The sequence below is a fragment of the Patella vulgata genome, chromosome 8 (genome assembly GCF_932274485.2).
Source record: "Patella vulgata chromosome 8, xgPatVulg1.2, whole genome shotgun sequence".
NCBI classification, from domain to species: Eukaryota; Metazoa; Mollusca; class Gastropoda; family Patellidae; genus Patella; species Patella vulgata.
In genome coordinates, this window is record NC_065886.2 from 53768447 (window position 1) to 53787933 (window position 19487).

At 35.9% G+C, this 19487-nt stretch overlaps 1 long non-coding RNA gene across 1 annotated transcript; it reads left to right on the forward strand.

The window, feature by feature from the left end:
- The first annotated feature begins 324 nt into the window (after window positions 1-324).
- LOC126831092 (uncharacterized) lies at window positions 325-12057 on the forward strand. The gene is made up of 4 exons (XR_007684143.2): window positions 325-582; window positions 4876-4947; window positions 6347-6431; window positions 9135-12057. It is a non-coding gene; the product is annotated as an uncharacterized LOC126831092 (long non-coding RNA).
- The last annotated feature ends 7430 nt before the right edge of the window (window positions 12058-19487 follow it).

Sequence of the window (19487 nt, forward strand, 5' to 3'; positions counted from 1 at the left end):
TAAATGTCGATGGTTGCATTTGATATCACATGGCAAGCACACCTTTGTGTCGGGTTTCCCCGATTGCTTCATCATTAATATATATAGGTCATTTGTCATACGGCCCGTCCTTAAATAAAAGTTAAAACACTTCGTGGGACCCTTCTATTCTCTTTTGTTATAATTAAATTGCAAAGTGATTATACGGAGAGACATATTATTTATATAATAAAATAACAGCGGCCCACACAAAAAAAATCGAGACTTATACACACTGACAAAGACACGGAACGACAGAGAATGTGTCAATATGACCCACGCACTGAACGAGCGTATTTACTAGAACAGGTCAAAGTTCACGTATGACTAACGCGTACAACATTTCTTTGTGTCAGGCCTGTCTGTATATTTTTCTTTCCGGATTATTTCCGCATTGTTTTTCGTCACAAGTAACACCAAGTTAGTTTAAACATACTAACCCAAGCTACAAAATGGCAGAATATTTCAAGGGTGCTGTCTTATTATTGGCGACGCTGTTCGTTCTTTATGGAATCGCAGACGGCTCTGTTGAAAGTGTGGCGAGAGTGAGGCGCGATACTCAAGGTAAGCTGTTGTGTTGTTGTTATTGCAATGAGTTAAATATATCATATAAAACGCTAAGTTTAACTACATTTCAATCTCATGAGTTGCACCACAGGGGCATGCAGTGGTAAATCCCTTCTGATAAGCCTACCGGGCATGGCACAGCCCCATATCTAATATTAATAATAATAATAATAATAACTTTATTTTCAAAGGGTTGAAAATTAGGCCAGGAGGCCTGTCTTACATTTTACCCTTTATAACAGAAGTTAAAGAAGTGAACAATGAAATTTGAAAACAGAAGAGCAATATTTACAAAAGAATATTAACAAAATCACAATTGCCTAGGGGCAGGGGAATCATTTTGAAACTATATGGCCTACAATAACAATATATAGCCGCAATATAGGCCTATTTCGTTTCGTAGGCCTGATTATATGCCTGCTAAATGGTATAAAAGGGCCCCAACATAGGATTTGGATGGTGATGACCGTCTGGTATAAGCCTACAACATTTAGGGATTTGGGTTAATTCGTATCAAGCAGGTGGATGGTCGAGTGGTTAGCGTGTGCGCGTTGTATTATAACTAAGGTCTGTCATTGAGTCAACTGGTGTGGTTTCAATTCCCCGGTTGTACCTCACAGGAGTAGGGTTGCCTGTCCAACCTTCGTGGGTTTTCTGGGTCCTCCGGTTTCCTCCCACTGCTAAAGAATCCTGCTCGCAAGCGAATTAATTGTTGAAATAAAATTGAACCTTATGTTAGTCCCGAAATGACCTAGTGTGTGTTGAGTGGAAGTTAAACCCCATTTCTCTCTTTCTCTCCCTTTTTCAAATTGATAGATTTCCAAACGTCTAACTACAAAAAAATTATATGCAAGGTACAAAAAATGCTACCCCTAAAAAACTTTATTTTTCGTGAAAACAAAGCAAAGGGGGTGGAGTCCACCCACATGTAGTCTATGATTTACATGTATTTTTGTGTTTTATGCAATAATGACGTATTTACAAATACACATAGGGCATTATGACTAGCCCTTATCATTGATGACTTTCAAGTAACTTTTAAGGGTTGGAAAGGAATGTATATACAAGTAGGTAATTTTGGCAGTTTTATTTGATTTATCCTACAGGTGATGTGATCAATCGGTCGTTGACTATCCAATAAATATAAAATGAACATGTACAAAATCGCCACTTCAAAACACGTTTCTCATTTGTCATTATACATGTCATAACTTGGCATTTTATATAGATCTATCTATAGATATCTTTCTCTAGAAACCGGGGTATATTGAAGTGTGGTTGTATGTCTTTCTCTTGATGGGAGCCTTGGTGGCTAAGTAGGTAAATGAGCTTCGTCGTATATCCCATATTAAAGTTATATACATGTAGTTCTAATATGCTAAGTTCTATTATGCATTTGTCTATTAGTATGCAAAATGCAGAATGGAGAAGTGTAATGGACAAAATAACTATTATACTGTATTATTGAAAAGTGTATTCTGTATTTTAACACTGTGACATTGGTATTGTGGAGCAATAGAATTAGAAATTGCAAATTATAAAACTAAAATACGTATTTTGAACTGCTGACATAAACAGTTTGCACCGTGAACATGAATAATAGTGGCAACGTTATCCTTCCATAGAGTTTTGCCCAGCCACCGGTTTTCCTCTATACTCTACCATCAAAGTTTTTTTTACTACTTGTTTGTACACCAATGTGTACACTGATCTATTCCCTATCTAGTAATATTTTACTAATTGTACGCCACGCCAATGTGTACACTGATCTTCGCTCTATCTAGTAATATTTTAGAAGAATAATAAATAAGGATGTTGTCCTTGGTAAATATTTTGATAGTTGAATTGTTTATGATTGAAGTAAGGTTACATGATATCTGGTATAATAATTCTATTTGTTTACTGAGAATCAAGTCTGGTTAAAATCAGTTGGTTGAATAGCGAGTTCTACTGGAAATGCTCAACTGTCATTTTAGTCAAAATATTTAACAAGAATATGATTGAAATTGGTGCTGTTCTAATTAAACCAAAACTCCTCTAATTATCGAGAATACATACATTGACCTACTTGAAAATAAAATATAATTAACTTCTTGAAAACCACTCAACATATTTGTGCTACACGTCATTTAGAGGGTAGATTTGTTTCATATGTTACATACAATTCATAGCAGGTTATACTCAGAACTGTTTGGAAAACAAAACAGCTGTTCTTAGTTCCTAATTCATAGTCCTTAATACTTATTTCATTTGTTGTCGTATTTCGACATTTGTACACTAAAATTAACATTTGTATCTTAAAATCAATATTTGTTTTATAAATCAGACATTTGTCATATCATTTGTAAATTGTATTTTTATACGCTCACGTTGAAATGTGGTCGTATAATGTTGTCGCCCCCCCCCTCGGTCGGTCTGGCATCCACAATTGCTTCTGGACGCTTTAGAGGCTATAGTTAATATCCGATTGACTTTAAATTTATACACAGTGTTTAAGGCCTTGAGAAGAAGAATCCGATAATTAGTGCCATAGTTATGGCCCTTGACCTCTTTAAAAAAAAATCTTGTACTAAGCTCTTTAAAAAAAACTTGTAGAAGCTCTAGAGACTGAAGTTAATATCCGATTGACTTTAGATTTATGCACCATGTTTAAGGTCACGAGACGAATAATCCTATTGATTTCCGATAATTACTGCAAGAGTTATGGCAGTGTTTAACGTCCTGAGACAATTGAAACAAATTCTAATGATTTCTAAATTACTAAACGGGTTGCGTAATCAGATTTTCATGTGTTGTAATTGTTTTCATTATATTGTAGGCCTACTTATTAAAAAAAATAAATAAAATATGCGACAACTCTTAGCTGCTGTGGGTGTTTGTTTCGTTGCTTGGCAACGTATCTTTGTTTAATGTAATTGTATTTTAATATAAAGATAGATTTTTTGCACCAACCCGGCTATTGGAGATGGGGCTGATGTTCGAAATGAAAATTGCGGGATGTGGGGATGTGTCCAATCTGATTAAAACACAGACCCTATTTCGTTTCGTTTTTTATACTCCAAAATTTTGCATTTTGCTTTACTACACTAGGATCTGGAAGAGGTGTTATATAACCCGCGTTCTGGGTGATGTGAGGGATTAGCCAATGAAACGGTCAGTTACGGCGAGTTTTTAGTGTAAGGTACACGGAACTGTGAGTAACCCACTAAAACATCAATGCTGATGGTTAATCAAATGTCTGGCATCATAGGGTCAAAAGCCGCTCGTATGACCTGTGACACTACTACATGAAGCCGGTAGAGGCCTTCAAAAGTATAAAAAAACGAAATGAAATATAGATCTGTATTTTAATCAGATGTGTCAGTAATTAAGCTGTATTTGCCGTATTTGTTCTTTCTGTCTTTGGTGGACAATTCCCCTATTCTATTAGATTGTCGAACCCCTTTAATGACCATTAGTAACTTTTACATTTAATGACCATTAGTAACTTTTACATTTAATGACCATTAGTAACTTTTACATTTAATGACCATTAGTAACTTTTACATTTAATGACCATTGGTAACTTTTACATTTAATGACCATTGGTAACTTTTACATTGGTCACTTTTAGATTTAATGGCCATTGGTAACTTTTACATTTAATGACCATTAGTAACTTTTACATTTAATGACCATTAGTAACTTTTACATTTAATGACCATTGGTAACTTTTACATTTAATGACCATTGGTAACTTTTAGGTTGGTCACTTTTAGATTTAATGACCATTAGTAACTTTTACATTTAATGACCATTGGTAACTTTTATGTTTTTTAACCTCTATTGTATGTTGAAAACCACTGGATACTCCACTGTATGCTCCACTATATGCTCCACTCGATGCTCCACTTGATGATAGAATATTAAATGTCAGGATAAACATGTTTACATCAAAACATAATTACAACACATTACATGACAACCATATACTTGAAAACAAACCGACTAATGACTTCTTGACATGAACACAAATCAAAGTTAATAGCTGGAAGGCTGGAGGTATATAATTACCTGTGTGTGAGAGAGATATAGACATATAGAGATATAGAGAGAGAGACTTCTGGACTATTTCTTGCCACCTACAAACTGGATACGGAAGCCACCCCAGATGGCTAAAATGACCCCCTCCTCCCTCTCTCCTCCCCCTTCTACACCCAGCAGTATAGCAACTAAATTGTTGATTGAAATCTCAAAGTGACTGGTTTACATCTGTACATTTTAATCCATTTTCTAATTTTTGTATTTCAGTTAGTAATACTACAGTTGATACACATGACAACGAGACAGTGACACATGTCCAGAATGAGGGGTTGAGCACGGGTAATATTATTGAATAATTAAACATTTTCGTTCGTCCATGGAACTCTGTCATATAACTCTGTATTATGACATAGTTATTTATTTTTCATGATTTACTATGCACCCAAAGATTCATTCAGTTGATTTTATAGTTATGGCTTACAATATCTGTATTTAGTCTTGTCCGCGTGTTTGTCCTGTAAGTTAATAAACGATTTGTCTACGATAGTCCTGTATGTTGTGGAAATGGATGTTAAACTCGGCAGGAGCCACGGTGGCTCACTAGCCTGGAGGTCGCGTATCAACCACTACATTGGCCGAGAAAGTTTATCAGGGTTTCCGACATGGTTTCCCGCTTGTCAGTGGTGCAGAACGGAGAGCCTGATAAGGACAGCTGTCTAGTCGTACGAATTGGATGAAAAACCAAGGTCCCGTGTATAGTTAAAGATTCCTTTGGCAGTTGGACTTTGATATAAGAGTAGTCCATAGGGCCGCTGCCCGGACAAAATTTCCATCATAATACACTGTATGGCATATACCCGTTGTCCGTCTTCATTAGTCGTTCGTATGGGAAGAAAAACCAAGGTCCCGTGTTTACATTGGCGTGAACGTTAAAGATCCCTTGGCAGTTGGAATTCGATATAAGAGTAGGCCATAGGGCTGCTGCCCGGACAAAATTTCTATCATAGTATGGTGAATGACCGTCATCCGTCTTCATTTGCCCAGTCGGAGCAGAACAGCGTTAAATCCCATTTCATTTGATTTAGTTAACTCGGACCTAGTTAGCAAATTAAATGATTACATGTAACCACATGTAAACGATTCTATTACATCAACTGATTTAGAATAATGATGTTTTATAGCCACAGTTTCACTGTAAAATCAATAAGTTATTTTAAACTATAATGTACACAGAGAAATATTTACTCTACTTCTAGAATAGATCTATGTCTTAAATAGCTGCCATATCCAACATCATACACTCAAAGGGGCCTGACAAGGAAAGCTTTCTAGTCGTTCGGATGGGACAAAAAATCAAGGTCCCGGTTATACATTGGCATGCACGTAAAAGATCCCTTGAAGTTGGAATTCGATATAAGAGTAGGCCGTAGTGCCACTGTCCAGGCAAAATTTCCCTCGTAGCAGACTGTATGACGTATGTCAGTCTTCATTAGCCCATTTCGGAGCAGAACAGTAGGACGTTAAACCCCATTTAAGTTCATTCCATTTCGTATGGTTTTCAAATGTAAGAGGGTTTAATGTTTCAACTTATAATCACAACGCCAGACTTGTTCCCATGGCCAAACATACGTTTTATATCTGTGAATATATCTTTCAGTTCAACAATCGAGGGGAAATTTCCATCTACTATTTGATTGGTATATATAATATTTCATATTCCTGTTTTTTCTGTTTGCAGGTCTAATTATTGGTATAGCTGTAGCCGTTATTGTAGTGGTCGCCCTTGTTGCTCTTGTCATATTTTTTGTCATCAGACTCAGATCGTAAGTATTATAAAATTATGATGTTTATCTTGAGATTTGTGATCATATGAGTAATCGGACAGATATCCGCTACTTTAAAGATACATTATGGGAGATTCGATAACGATTTGAAAGTTCTCACTATAATAGTTAAAAACTAAAAAATGTAAAGGCAATTTGCTGAAAATTTCATTCAAATTGATCTACTATGAACCGAGAACTAAGCAGTTGAAATTTCCGGCTAGCCTTGATCATCATTACTAAAGTCAGTACGATAAACAGCATAGTCTCGATTATCCATTTAATCGTTAAATCATGAAGGAAAGTTATGCAGTAAATCAGCTAATAATCCACTAAAGATTGCAGGCTAGCGTTGCCATCTAGAGTTGATTATGTTCTTTCCGTGTTAATAAATGTCTAATTAATAATTTAGATAACATTTCAGACCTAAAGAAAGGCCTGCAATAGACAGATTTAGCTCTTGCATAATGTATGTTAAAGGTGGACATTTCTAATCATATTGTATCTAGGTCAAAAAGGTATTGGAATAAGGTTGATCAGGCTTTGAGTTCACAAAGCATTTCCAGACTTAGTTCAGAATTTAGCAAACTGTTTATCATTTTCAGACTTAAGTTAAGAATTTACTCAAACTTTCAATCACTGTTTATGAGAAATATCTATGTTCCAGAAACACAAAACTTTGCACATAGATTCTTATTGATGTATTTGATACATTAAAACAACGAAAGTTTTATGAATGGCTATGGTTTAGTTAAAATAAGGCGAACACTTTGGGGTAAATTCTTAACTTAAGTCTGTAAACTTTGTGAACTCTGGGCCGGGTGTGTTGTATGGAATGGTGACTGTGCAGCTCTAGATGATTAAAACTTTGTTTCCAAAGATTCAGTTAAAATCGGATTATTTACTAATTTGAGCTTTTTAGGGCATACAGTGTCAACAATGGAAGAGAAAATCAGGGATATCTATATATATATTTGTGACTGTCGTTTGTCTGTCGGTCTGTCTGTCTGTCTGTCTGTCTGTTCGGGGTTGGCGGCTACACTAGGTCTGCCCCGAGTCTGAAATTTGGAGTAAAGGGGTAGCTCAGACCGGGGAGTACCATAGGCCAGGTGGCGTTAGTCTACCACTTCCGGTTTCGGAGTTATGACCCCCGAGCGAAGCCGGTCTGTTCGGGGTTGGCGGCTACACTAGGTCTGCCCCGAGTCTGAAATTTGGGGTATAGGGGTAGCTCGGACCGGGGAGTAACATAGGCCAGATGGCGTTAGTCTACCACTTCCGGTTTCGGAGTTATGACCCCCGAGCGAAGCCGGGTATCTGTCTGTCTGTTCGGGGTTGGCGGCTACACTAGTTCTGCCCCGGGTCTGAAATTTGGGGTATAGGGGTAGCTCGGACCGGGGAGTAACATAGGCCAGGTGGCGTTAGTCTACCACTTCCGATTTCGGAGTTATGACCCCCGAGCGAAGCCGGTCTGTTCGGGGTTGGCGGCTACACTAGGTCTGCCCCGAGTCTGAAATTTGGGGTATAGGGTAGCTCGGACCGGGGAGTAACATAGGCCAGGTGGCGTTAGTCTACCACTTCCGGTTTCGGAGTTATGACCCCCGAGCGAAGCCGGGTATCCTGCTAGTCTCTAATAAAGATGTACAATTCAACAAAGGCAGATTTTCATCCCGCAGAACAAATAAACCTATAAATAAAAAAAATCGAGGATGATTATTCAGACACCTATTTGGCCAAACACTTAATGTATTGATATTGTAATCTTAGTTTTATCTATAGCATTTGTGGCATACAATATGTAAAACCTATACCTTGAGGGGATTCCTATTTGTAGAAAGCATGTATTATATAATATTAAAATGTGTAGTGAGCACGCTATGGTGTATAGAAAGATAATTGTATATAGGGTTATTTATAGCTCTAAACTACTTAACTCAGATTGCATATATTATTTTCATTATGGCTTAAAATCTTTAAGTTCCAGTATGATGGCCCCGGTTGTATGTGACATGGAGTGGGGTCGCCTGTCCAACCTGGGTTTTCCGGTTTCCTCCAATGCTTTGTTAGTCCTGAAATGACCTAGTATGTGTCGAGTGGACGTTAAACTCTCTCTCTCTCTCTCTCTCTCTCTAAAATTGAACCATGTTAGTCCCAAAATGACTCTCTCTCTCTGTCTGTTTAAAGCTTGAGAACCAGGGGCCTGTTTCACGAAATTTTAACTAAGATAAAATCCAAATTTTAGTAATTTGATTGGATAATATTAGATTGATTTTAGTGCTTAGCCAATCAAAATTGAAGTATCTACTAAAATTTGGATTTTATCTTTAGTTAAAATTTCGAGAAACAGGGCCCAGATATGCGCATTACCCTCTCTCCTTCTCTCTATCTCCCTCTCTCTATCTCCCATTGCCGGTGGTGCAGGACAGAGGACCTGGCAAAGAAGAGCGTGGAGTCCCGACGGAAAAAACCTTGACAGTTGGCATTTCCCTAATAGTACATTGTATGGCGTATGCCCGTCTTCATTAGCCATGTCGATACAGAACAGTAGGACGTTAAACCCTATTTATTTCATTCATATATTGCGTACCAGTCATCAGTCCACGTTCCATACGCTACCCGCTAAAATAAATGTTTAAAATAGTCTGCATTGTAGTTATATAGGGATTATGTTGATTTAACTTACTTTATGTCTGAATTTCTTTTTAGCCGAGGTTCTTCAGAAATGGAACGTGAAGCCAAAATTCAGATGACAACATCCAAAAATGCTGGCGTCTACGTTGATTTGGCGACAAACCCTGATCAAGAAGACAAAGAGATGAAAGAAACGGATAAATTAAAATCAGCAGAAGAAGCTTAGATGGCCACGAACAAAATACATTTTTAAAGAAAGAAATCTAGGGGCGTATTCAATTAAATTCTTTAATGTTGATAGGGATGTGCCAATAACAACCTATTGCCCTGAATTAGAATGTCCAGGGGTTTTCCTAGGCGAATTGAGCTAAAAAAATACACCTTGGACTTAGCACTATTTTTTCGGTCAGAAATCGGCCATTTTCCAAAATGGTGGCCATTTTCCAAAATGGTGGCCATTTTCCAAAATGGTGGCCATTTTCCAAAATGGTGGCCATTTTCCAAAATGGTGGCCATTTTCCAAAATGGTGGCCATTTTCCAAAATGGTGGCCATTTTCCAAAATGGTGGCCATTTTCCAAAATGGTGGCCATTTTTCGTTGAATTTCGATTTTTTTCGATTTTTTTCACTATATTGTATATATTAGAAACACTTCGAATATGCCTTACATTGTGTCCTTCACTGGGTTTTCGGGTCGACAAATACGAATACAATATAATTTTGCTAGGTCAAAAATTTTGCACAAAATGAGTTTTTCAGATCCATTGACCTAGGAAAAACCCTGCAGGCCATTTCCATATATTGAATCCTATCCCTGTCAAAATTATTGTAGATTTAAAGGGAAATTGTAATTTAGGCTGATTACTTAAGGTTAAATAGATTCGTAAATATTCTGAAAATATAAAGGAAACTCATACACAAAACCCTTTTAGAAAATCCCTTGGGTTACTTTGAGTAACAATTTTGAAGAATAACCAAACCATAAGTTGATCAGCTCCATTTTGCTAACCTGTAATGGTGGTGAAATTTCATGTCCTTTGGCGAAAGTGATGGTTAATATTCTTTTTTATATTTCGAAATCTATCTAGCAGATATGTTTTTCGAATGTAATGAAATTCAGTCTACATTTTCCTTGCAAACAGAGAACTTACAACCATAAATTCATCAATCAAAATCAATAATCAAACATCATAATCATTTATCAAAACCACTACCTACAGACTTTCATCATTTGATACATTGTTGGTGTAGGAGGCAGACGTATTTTTTCTTGTTTATTTATAAACATTGTCGTCATAGAAACGTATTTATGGCTTAAGTTGACAAATATCCATTCTTTATTTACATATTATCATGTTCGACATTTAAAATTCTATCGTATAAGCTCATAAATTTGAGAATAAACCTACTAAAGTTAATTAAGTAGCTTGGGGTGTTAATAACAATATCTTAACTAATACCATTAGTAACACAAACCTTATACAAGGCCTGTCATTAATAGCATGGTCCTACTGCACTTACTAATATAGTAATCAAGACCCAGTAATTAATAACGTATAGTAATAAAGACCCAGTAATTAATACCGTATAGTAATAAAGACCCAGTAATTAATAACGTATAGTAATAAAGACCCGGTAATTAATATCCTACAGTTATACCAGCCCTGTAATTAATAGAAAGTAATAACGAACCAGTAATTTATAGCGTATTATAAAACGAGTAATATGGACATGTAATTAATAGCATAGCCTAATACAAAAACAACGTAATTAATATTTTTTCACCGTCATGACTTGTATTATTAGATAACTGAATATATGCCATCACCACAATGTTTTTTGCCGTTTTGGGCTATTTTCGAAAATTCTAGGTGTTAATAAAACAACCGAATTGTCTGACTACTTTAGAATCACTTTTCGTGAAAAAAGAAACTGAAAAAAGGGGGTTGTTAATTCAGACAGAACGAATGGTAATGGATTTAATTAACTTTAGAAAATAAACCTAAAACTATTTACTATATTGACGCCCGCTCATTGTATTACTTTTATTTATAGACTTTACATCGTTTAAAATATTTAGGCTTGTTTTGTTTTGTTTTTCCTTTGGTTGATTTATTTATGTCATCTTTAAATATTCATAAATTTTATAGATTATTTTACCTGACAGATTGAATATTTAAAGTAGCCGTGTTGTGACACTAGTTTAGCATTTAGTTGTATTGTTTATCTGAACAACCCGATAGTTCCGTATTAAACCACATTTAAAACCGGATGTTTCCATCTGGAATTTCCATTTCTCATTTAGTTGTATTGTTTATCTGAACAACCAGATCGTTCCGTATTAAACCACATGCCACCACTTTAAAAACCGGATGTTTCAATCTGGAATTTCCATTTCCCGTTTTTTTATCTGAACATAGCGCTGTGTTGATGTTCTTTAGTAATGTCCAATTCACTGGATTTCTTTAGATGAGTAAAATCATTATTTGTTTTAATTATTCTGTATAATTACCACGATAGTGTACCTTTAAATTGTTAGAGCAAAACAAATGGACCATATTATTTTATTGCTGATAATAACACGTTTTGAAAGCTTGTCTAGACTAGATTTAAACGAAATCAACACGTAAATATCAGCACAAGTAAAGCCAATTAGTAAGAAACTTGTTATACTTGTTTGAACCGGGGCCAAAAAAAAAAACCTCATTAAGACGGAAATTAGAAAATTTTATTATTCTCAAAGACGTGAGTTTGAATTTTTTAAAGTGCATTTTAATGTAGATTTAATGGGAAGATGATTTTAAATTATTTAAATAGGACGAGTTAAAAGCGTACCATGAATACGTTGATGGGTAAATATGGAGAAGATACGTAGACGATGAGGCATCCATAGTTGGTCTTTAGCACATCTGGTATCTGGGCTGTTAATGATGGGTGTAGAACCGGGGCGTCGTGATCCCTTATTTTGCATAAGGAACAAGATCACGCCCCCCCCCCCCCCCCAACAAAAAAAAAATATATATATTTATGTGTGTGCGGGAAAGAGAGGGAGTCCATCTTTGTGCCGCGGAGTAATATTCGCTGTGTGAAACATGCTAGATCGATTTGTATAATGTTTGATACTGGTTAAGCATTATGAAAACCGCATTGAAACCACGTGATTTTTGCCATTTGCGAGGGGGTGCAAAAACTCAAAACCATGACCCTGATTAGAATCTGAATGCCCTTTTGTCCGCTTTTTAATTTCCAAATCGTATACGGTAAAAAAATATTTCCCAGACGTTGTTAATTAAAGATACCATTAAGAGACCCTAAAAAAGGAGATGAAACGGCATCTATTCACTTCATTTAAATTCCCGTGGGGGGGGGGGGGATACTATACCCAAGTGCATTTCATATAGAGTGTACATGCCGGACCTAATTTCAAAATCCTATTTATAAAATGTTAACAGCTCCATTGATTTGAATAATGTCCATTTTTATAAATTAGTTTACAAAAACCCAATTAGATTACACTTTCGTTTTATTTATTTTTCTAATTTTTGTGCTACATTTTCTATGTAATTCAAAACGCAGTAACTTAAATTAAAATTATATTTTTTTACGTTTCGTCTTTAGGATTGAGTATGAAATAAAGAATATAAAACGAAAGTAGAAATTGAAAAGAACATCTTATTGTAATTATATTTAATGTACGTAACGGGAATTTGATTATAATTTGGTTTGGAATAGACAATCACATAACGTGCAGTTTAGGCGCCATCTTGGGTTTGCGGGGCCTTCCCTTTGTGGCTAATGATATTTGCGCAGTGTGTTACTTATTTTTTTCTGCCAATATTGTTTGATAAAATACTGTTATTTTTTTAAATTGAATTTTGTTATGCTATATATGACTTTACTGCTTTGCTTGCCTTACACATGTACTTATATTATAGGGTTATTATTATACCCAATCCATGTATTTCCTTTCTTTTTTATACTCCAGGGCCCTTATTTACGAAAGATACAATCAAAATTTTAAGAAATACTGCAATTCGATTGGCTGATCAGTAAAATCAATTTGCATATATTCAATGAAGTTGCAGTATTTCTTAAAATTTCGGTTGTAACTTAGTTTTAAGTTTTCGTGAATAAGGGCCTTGTGTGTCTATTGTTAAAATAGAGAACGCTAGATCGGAAACGGCCCTGCACATTTTAACAGATATGACGTCATATGTGTGTTAGGGCAAAGGGTTAGGACCTGCAGCTTCCGTCAAAGTCTCGAGAGGTAGTAAACAGGGCTAGAGCTAACCCTTACCCTACCCGTGGACAAAGCCTAAGCCTTGCCCTAACGTCATATGACGTTATATGTGCAGGAGCCTCTCTGATCTTTGAGGAAATCTGCAGGTCCTTACCCTTACCCTAAACAAACAATCCACTTCTGACGTCTCCGATCTAGCTAGGGTTCTCCGGTTAAAATATAAACCACAGAATATATAACAAAAACGATTATATCATTATGAAATGTTGTATATCTAACCAACCACATTCATGTTGTTTACAATGAATATATATCCAATTTATTTATGATAATTCTTACATATCCATCATTGTCATTGTTATTGTTGTTGTTGTATTTATAATGATGTAATTAATGTGCCTTATTTGTATTGTATTTGTTATTCTAATGTTTAATGTGAACCCGTATAAACTTACTATGGAGGTATATCGCTTTAACACCTTGCATAGCGTTTCACTAAATGTATTTTTTACACTATCACTAGCGCCTTATATAGTTTGGTTAATAACGCTAAATTTATATTGTCATTTAGATTTTCGCTACAGTAGCCTATATCGTGCTTTTATTATAGTTAGTTTAGCTAAAAATATATACAAGCTATAATTGGTGTGTTTCGCAAACGATTATTAGATTTTCACATAACGATGCACTCGGCAAACCTCAGCTGACACCAGTACCCTACATTTAGATCAGTGGTTCTCAACCCTTTTTTTGCCACCGGCACACCTTGGAATACATGAAAAAATAGCGGCACACCTGGCTAAATATCTGTGAAAAATATTTGAATTTTGCAAAATAAAAACATGGCAAGTCATAGACGGCATACAATCGTAGACTAGTCACATAGAATAACTCAAACTAAATAAAGAAATACACAGCTATGAACTTATCACTAGACACCAGTGAATACTCATTTGGGATCACATGGTTTTTTGCATTTTCTTAGGGTGCCGTTCAAAATTTCGCGGCACGTTAGGAAGATCTCGTGGCACACTGGTTGAGAATCACTGATCTAGTTGTAGAATAATGGAATCTGGTGAGGTTTACCGAGTGATAACCGTGGTATGTGTTGCTGTGAACTATCTGCTATATACATCAGTGTGTTGTAGGTGGTATATATCATGACCTCCTAAATATTGTTTATCTTGTTTTCAACAACCGCCAAATTTTGATATAATTTTAATATATCTATTTATTTATGCGCCACAAAGAAACAGTCATTTTGATGTAAGTTATCATCTATTTACCGATTCTCCATTTTGTAAATAAACAGTCAAACTTTTTATATATTTCTTAATCATATTTTACTATCTAAATACATTGAAAAATCTTTGTTAAATATGTTATGATTATTTGAAATGTATGTGGTCATCGCCATATAAACCGCGTCTATATTAATATGTCTGGGTCATTATTACACCGTCATATGAATCTAAAAAATATAATTCACATTTGAATAAAAAGACACTTGCTTATCACGTACATGACGGTTTGTTATTAGGTGGCCTGTAAAACATTTAAATATAGTAATAACATGGTTATATGGAAACTAGTTTAAATGTTTCCCTACGACATATATTTTGCTTTCATGTCTATAATAGATGACATTCTGCTGACGACATTGTAATTTTTAATATATCTGTGTAACCCGCTTAGTTATTTAAAGCTGAATTGTTTTTTTTTTGTTTTTTTTTTACCTTAGATATTCAAGTCATCATGTCTATTTAAGTTGTTTTTGTATCACGGTCATGTGCGACTCTGCAGTAATTGTTGTGTAATTGTATATTTTGCTATTGTATTAAACTTTATTTATAAAATATCAAGGAAATGATAATCTTGTGATTAAACATTTTTTTTGATTGTTTATTTTGTTGGGGGGGGGGGGCGTGCGGGGGTTGAAGTAGTTTCACTGTGGATAGAAATGTCTGATGACTTGATATAATACAGGAAATAGCAGATCGGCTTCATGTCGTATTCACACTCCTGTGTGTGAGAGAGAGAGAGAGAGAGGGGGGCTAGGTCATTTCGGGACTAACATGTTAAATTTTATTTCAATAATTTGCTTGCTCGTAGGGGTCTTTAGCAGTAGGAGGAAACCGGAGGACCTGGAGAAAACCCACGAGGTTGGAATACTAATAAAGACCCGGTAATTAACAGCGGATAGTCTTTAGCAGTGGGTGGATACCAGAAGATCCGGAGATAACCCACGAGGATCAGGTGACCCTACTCCTTGTCACTTACAACCAGGGAATCGAAACCACGCCAGTTGACTTAATGACAGACCTTATGATTACAAAGTGCACGCGCTAACCATTCAGCCATTCACCCCTCGTAAGAACGTGGCAAAGAGGGTCGGCCATTCCCGGAAGCAGTCGTCTCCGACCTGGTAAATCCGATAACTCTGTTGTTATCTATAATAAACAAATATGTTAGCTATGTGAATTGCCCAAATGAGAAGTGTTGTTCTAGAAATGGTAAGCATACCCGGATATTTGCTAATTAGATTATCGATGATATTTTGAAAGGATATTATTCGAAATTATATCCTCAACGCGAAATAATCTTCCACCAGGCTTCCATTGTGGAACGGACAAGGAAACGGTGCCTTGCCACCCGGAGAACGAAAGGTGTCTTGCAACCCGGACAACGAAAGGTGTCTTGCAACCCGGACAACGAAACGGTGTCTTGCCACCTGGACAACGAAACAGTGCCTTGACACCCGGACAACGAAAGCTGTCTTGCAACCCGGACAACGAAAGGTGTCTTGCAACCCGGACAACGAAACGGTGTCTTGTCACCCGGACAATGAAACAGTGTCTTGCAACCCGGACGAATGGGATCCCGTTTACAGCAAATTGCTAGTGCACGTGAAAGAAGAAGACTGGGATCATATAAAACAAAGTCACTGTCAGCCCCCCCAACTCTCGACACACCACACGTAACCATAGTAATGAAAGCTAAATCCATCAGGTTAATCTGCCCTTAATTCAATTCATAAGTATGCTTTATCATGACGCGTCTATTTTTTGTTGTTGTATTTGTGCGTCATCTTGAACTAGGAACAAAACAATGAAATTAAATTTTAAAATTTTTCATACAGAGCTCTTGTAACAGCTGCACCCATTATTAGAGTACGGACGCTACTTTATCTTAAATTTCTAAAGGACTTTATCTGAATTGCTAACAATTCGTGCAAATGTTTGATTAAATGACAGAAATCATATCATTGATTTTTTTTTTTATTATTTTCATGTATTTATTAAAATGTATTTGTTCTCGGTAAAGTTGGTGACTTGTTAAACATGGCGCCATTTTAACAAAAGAATATGGCAAAATTCTAAAAGGCCTCTATTCTCATTTTAGTGATCTGAAGGACGTTGAGATAAGAAGATGGCGGTATGAAATATAATTTTTATTACGGCTTTTAGTATGGATGTCATTTTGTCACGCATTTATCCTACATGATGCTAAACATTACTAAAGGGTACAAGACGAGGGTGCGGCTCAAAATATTTTAGCCACTGCCATAATCTGATAGAAATACAGATCTATATTTAGTTTCGGCTTTTTTTCTACTGTCGATGGCCTCTACTACACGAAGATCTGACCAGTTGTAGTGAGAGGTCGCGTCAGGGGTCATACGTCAGACATTTGGTTAACCAATTAGCGCTGATATTTCTTGTGGGTTACCCACCGTTCCGTGCACCCCACGCCAAAAAACTCGCCGTAACAGACCGTTTCATTGGCTAATCCCTCAAATCAACCAGAAAGCGAGTTACATTACAACTCTTCCAGATCCTAGTGTAAAACGAAATTTCGAACTATAAAAAAAAAACGAAACGAAATAGGATATATGTTTTAATCAGACTGTCACTGCCAATAAATAGAATATATAAAATCCAGGGAGCCTTGAAAAATATTTTGATTGGGTTTTAGCAGTAGCGCATCTACGGTATGTCAGTAAGGACACGTGTCATGGGCACCACTTGAAGGGGACGTTACGTGTCAAGGGCACCACTTGAAGGGGACGTCACCGAGAGATACTGACAGTAACACCACCCACCTGCGTAAGCTAGGGCGGTAGTCGAGAATTTATCTAGAACTTATAGAAATGGATATCAGATGTTTAGATAGGAGCACAATTTCAGTGCTTGCCACAGGCGCCATTTTCAGCAGATAATACGTTCCTTGACATAACCATGGGCCATTAATTTAATTAATTTTCTTATATCTATCCCGAGATTATTCCCACTCTTTGTTCCTAAATTGATCCCATACACAACAGATTAACACACGCGTGTACATGATAAACTATGTAACCATAGACAATGGTAACTATAACCAATTAAAACCACAGTGTTACTATGTAAATATGTATAAATACACTATACTGTCCATCTTTATACAATGACATTATTTATGAATACATGTAGTTTCAAGACGGAAGAAAAGTACTTTAAAATCTTAAAATGTTATTAAACCAGTGTAGATATCAATTTATGTCGGCATACCTTTTATCTTTTCATAAAAGTAGTGCAGCTTTACGGTTTTTTATTTCCTAAATCAAATTGCGAAGAAGTGAAAATTCGCCTCAAGTTTCAAGAATCTAAAACAACCCAGGAAATTGAGACGAATTCTCATTTCCTCATAATTTGATTCAAAAAAAAAAAAGCCTATTGTTTCCAAATGTGGGGACGAAAGATGTTTAACTTGTAAAATGATAGTCGAAGGAAGCTCCATTAAATTAAACGAATCCAATTTTTCTCATGAAAAAACAAAGAATGACATGCAAATCAAAAAATGTAAATTTTCTCATTGGATGTTATGGTTGTAAAGGGAAATACATTGGTAAAACAGAAGGTCAACTAAATCTTCGAATGAACCTTCATAGATCGCAAATCAAGATTCCAAGTAATCGAACAATACCTTTAAGTTCACACATCGAAACGTGTGGAGGTGGAAAAGTCAACGTATTTCCCTTGTACAAATTGAATTTTTTAAATAATGATTTATGATTTAATTGATTGTAAAGAAAACTATTTCATCAAAAAGTATAAACCAGAATTAAATAAACGGATATTATAGTAAGAGACGAAATAATTCTCTTATTTACTAAATATGTAAATATTATTATGTTGTATTTAATTACGTTACGTTATCTGTCATAAATAAAAATAACCTGAAGATGTTCAGTATGAGGAAAACGCGCTCGTATTTGGTGCCTTTCTTTAAAGATAGGCCTACGTTCCCGTGTACAAACTTTGTGATTTGATGATGTATTTGGACTAAAAACGAAGCCGGAGGAGAATTCATTGCATACACAAGACGATGTTGTCTTTAATCGCTATCCATGAATCAAAAATATCGAAGCCTAATTAAATTCTCGAATTATTCACTGCTCCTGGTTTTTTCCCGTGGAATTTATCTCAGAAAGTGTTGTATGTTTAGTTCATCAAGTTTATCAACAAGTACATCAAGCGCCCAATCTCCGCGTGCTACCTTTGACGTGACGCGAACAGGCATTCCTAATCGTCGGGCTGCCAATTAGGGAAACCCTTTCATTTCTGTCCTGTATGCGTTCCATGGATGTTTTTAAGGGAATCCAGTATTTTTCTAGTAAGATTGGATATTTCAACTGTCCATATATACCAAAATTGCCATACTCTTAAGGGAAATAACCACCCGATAAATACTTTTCTGGGAACGTATCTTTAATTTAGTTTATTTATAAATTAGCTGAGAGTTGTATTTACTTATTGACACAACTATATGTAATTATCTATAGATTGCTTGTCTATAGAGACATTTAATATCAGATCTACATTATTATTGTCTGTAACTATCGTTATGTAATTCAGTAATTCGGTTCTCATATAATTTAAACATGCATCATGCAAGAGCCAAATCTGTCTGTTGCAGGTCTTTCTTTAGGCCTGAAATGTTTTCTAAAGCATTAATTAGACATTAATTAACTGATCCAGGCCTTAAGAAACTCTCGATGGCATCAGATTTCTCCGATATTAAATAGATTAGAATGGTTAAGCGGTACTTTGATTTAATCAAATATGGAGGACCGAGACTTAGCTTCGATCAACCAGTACGGTGGTTGAAATTATTGCACACGTCTGTCAAACCTTCAAAGGCTAATA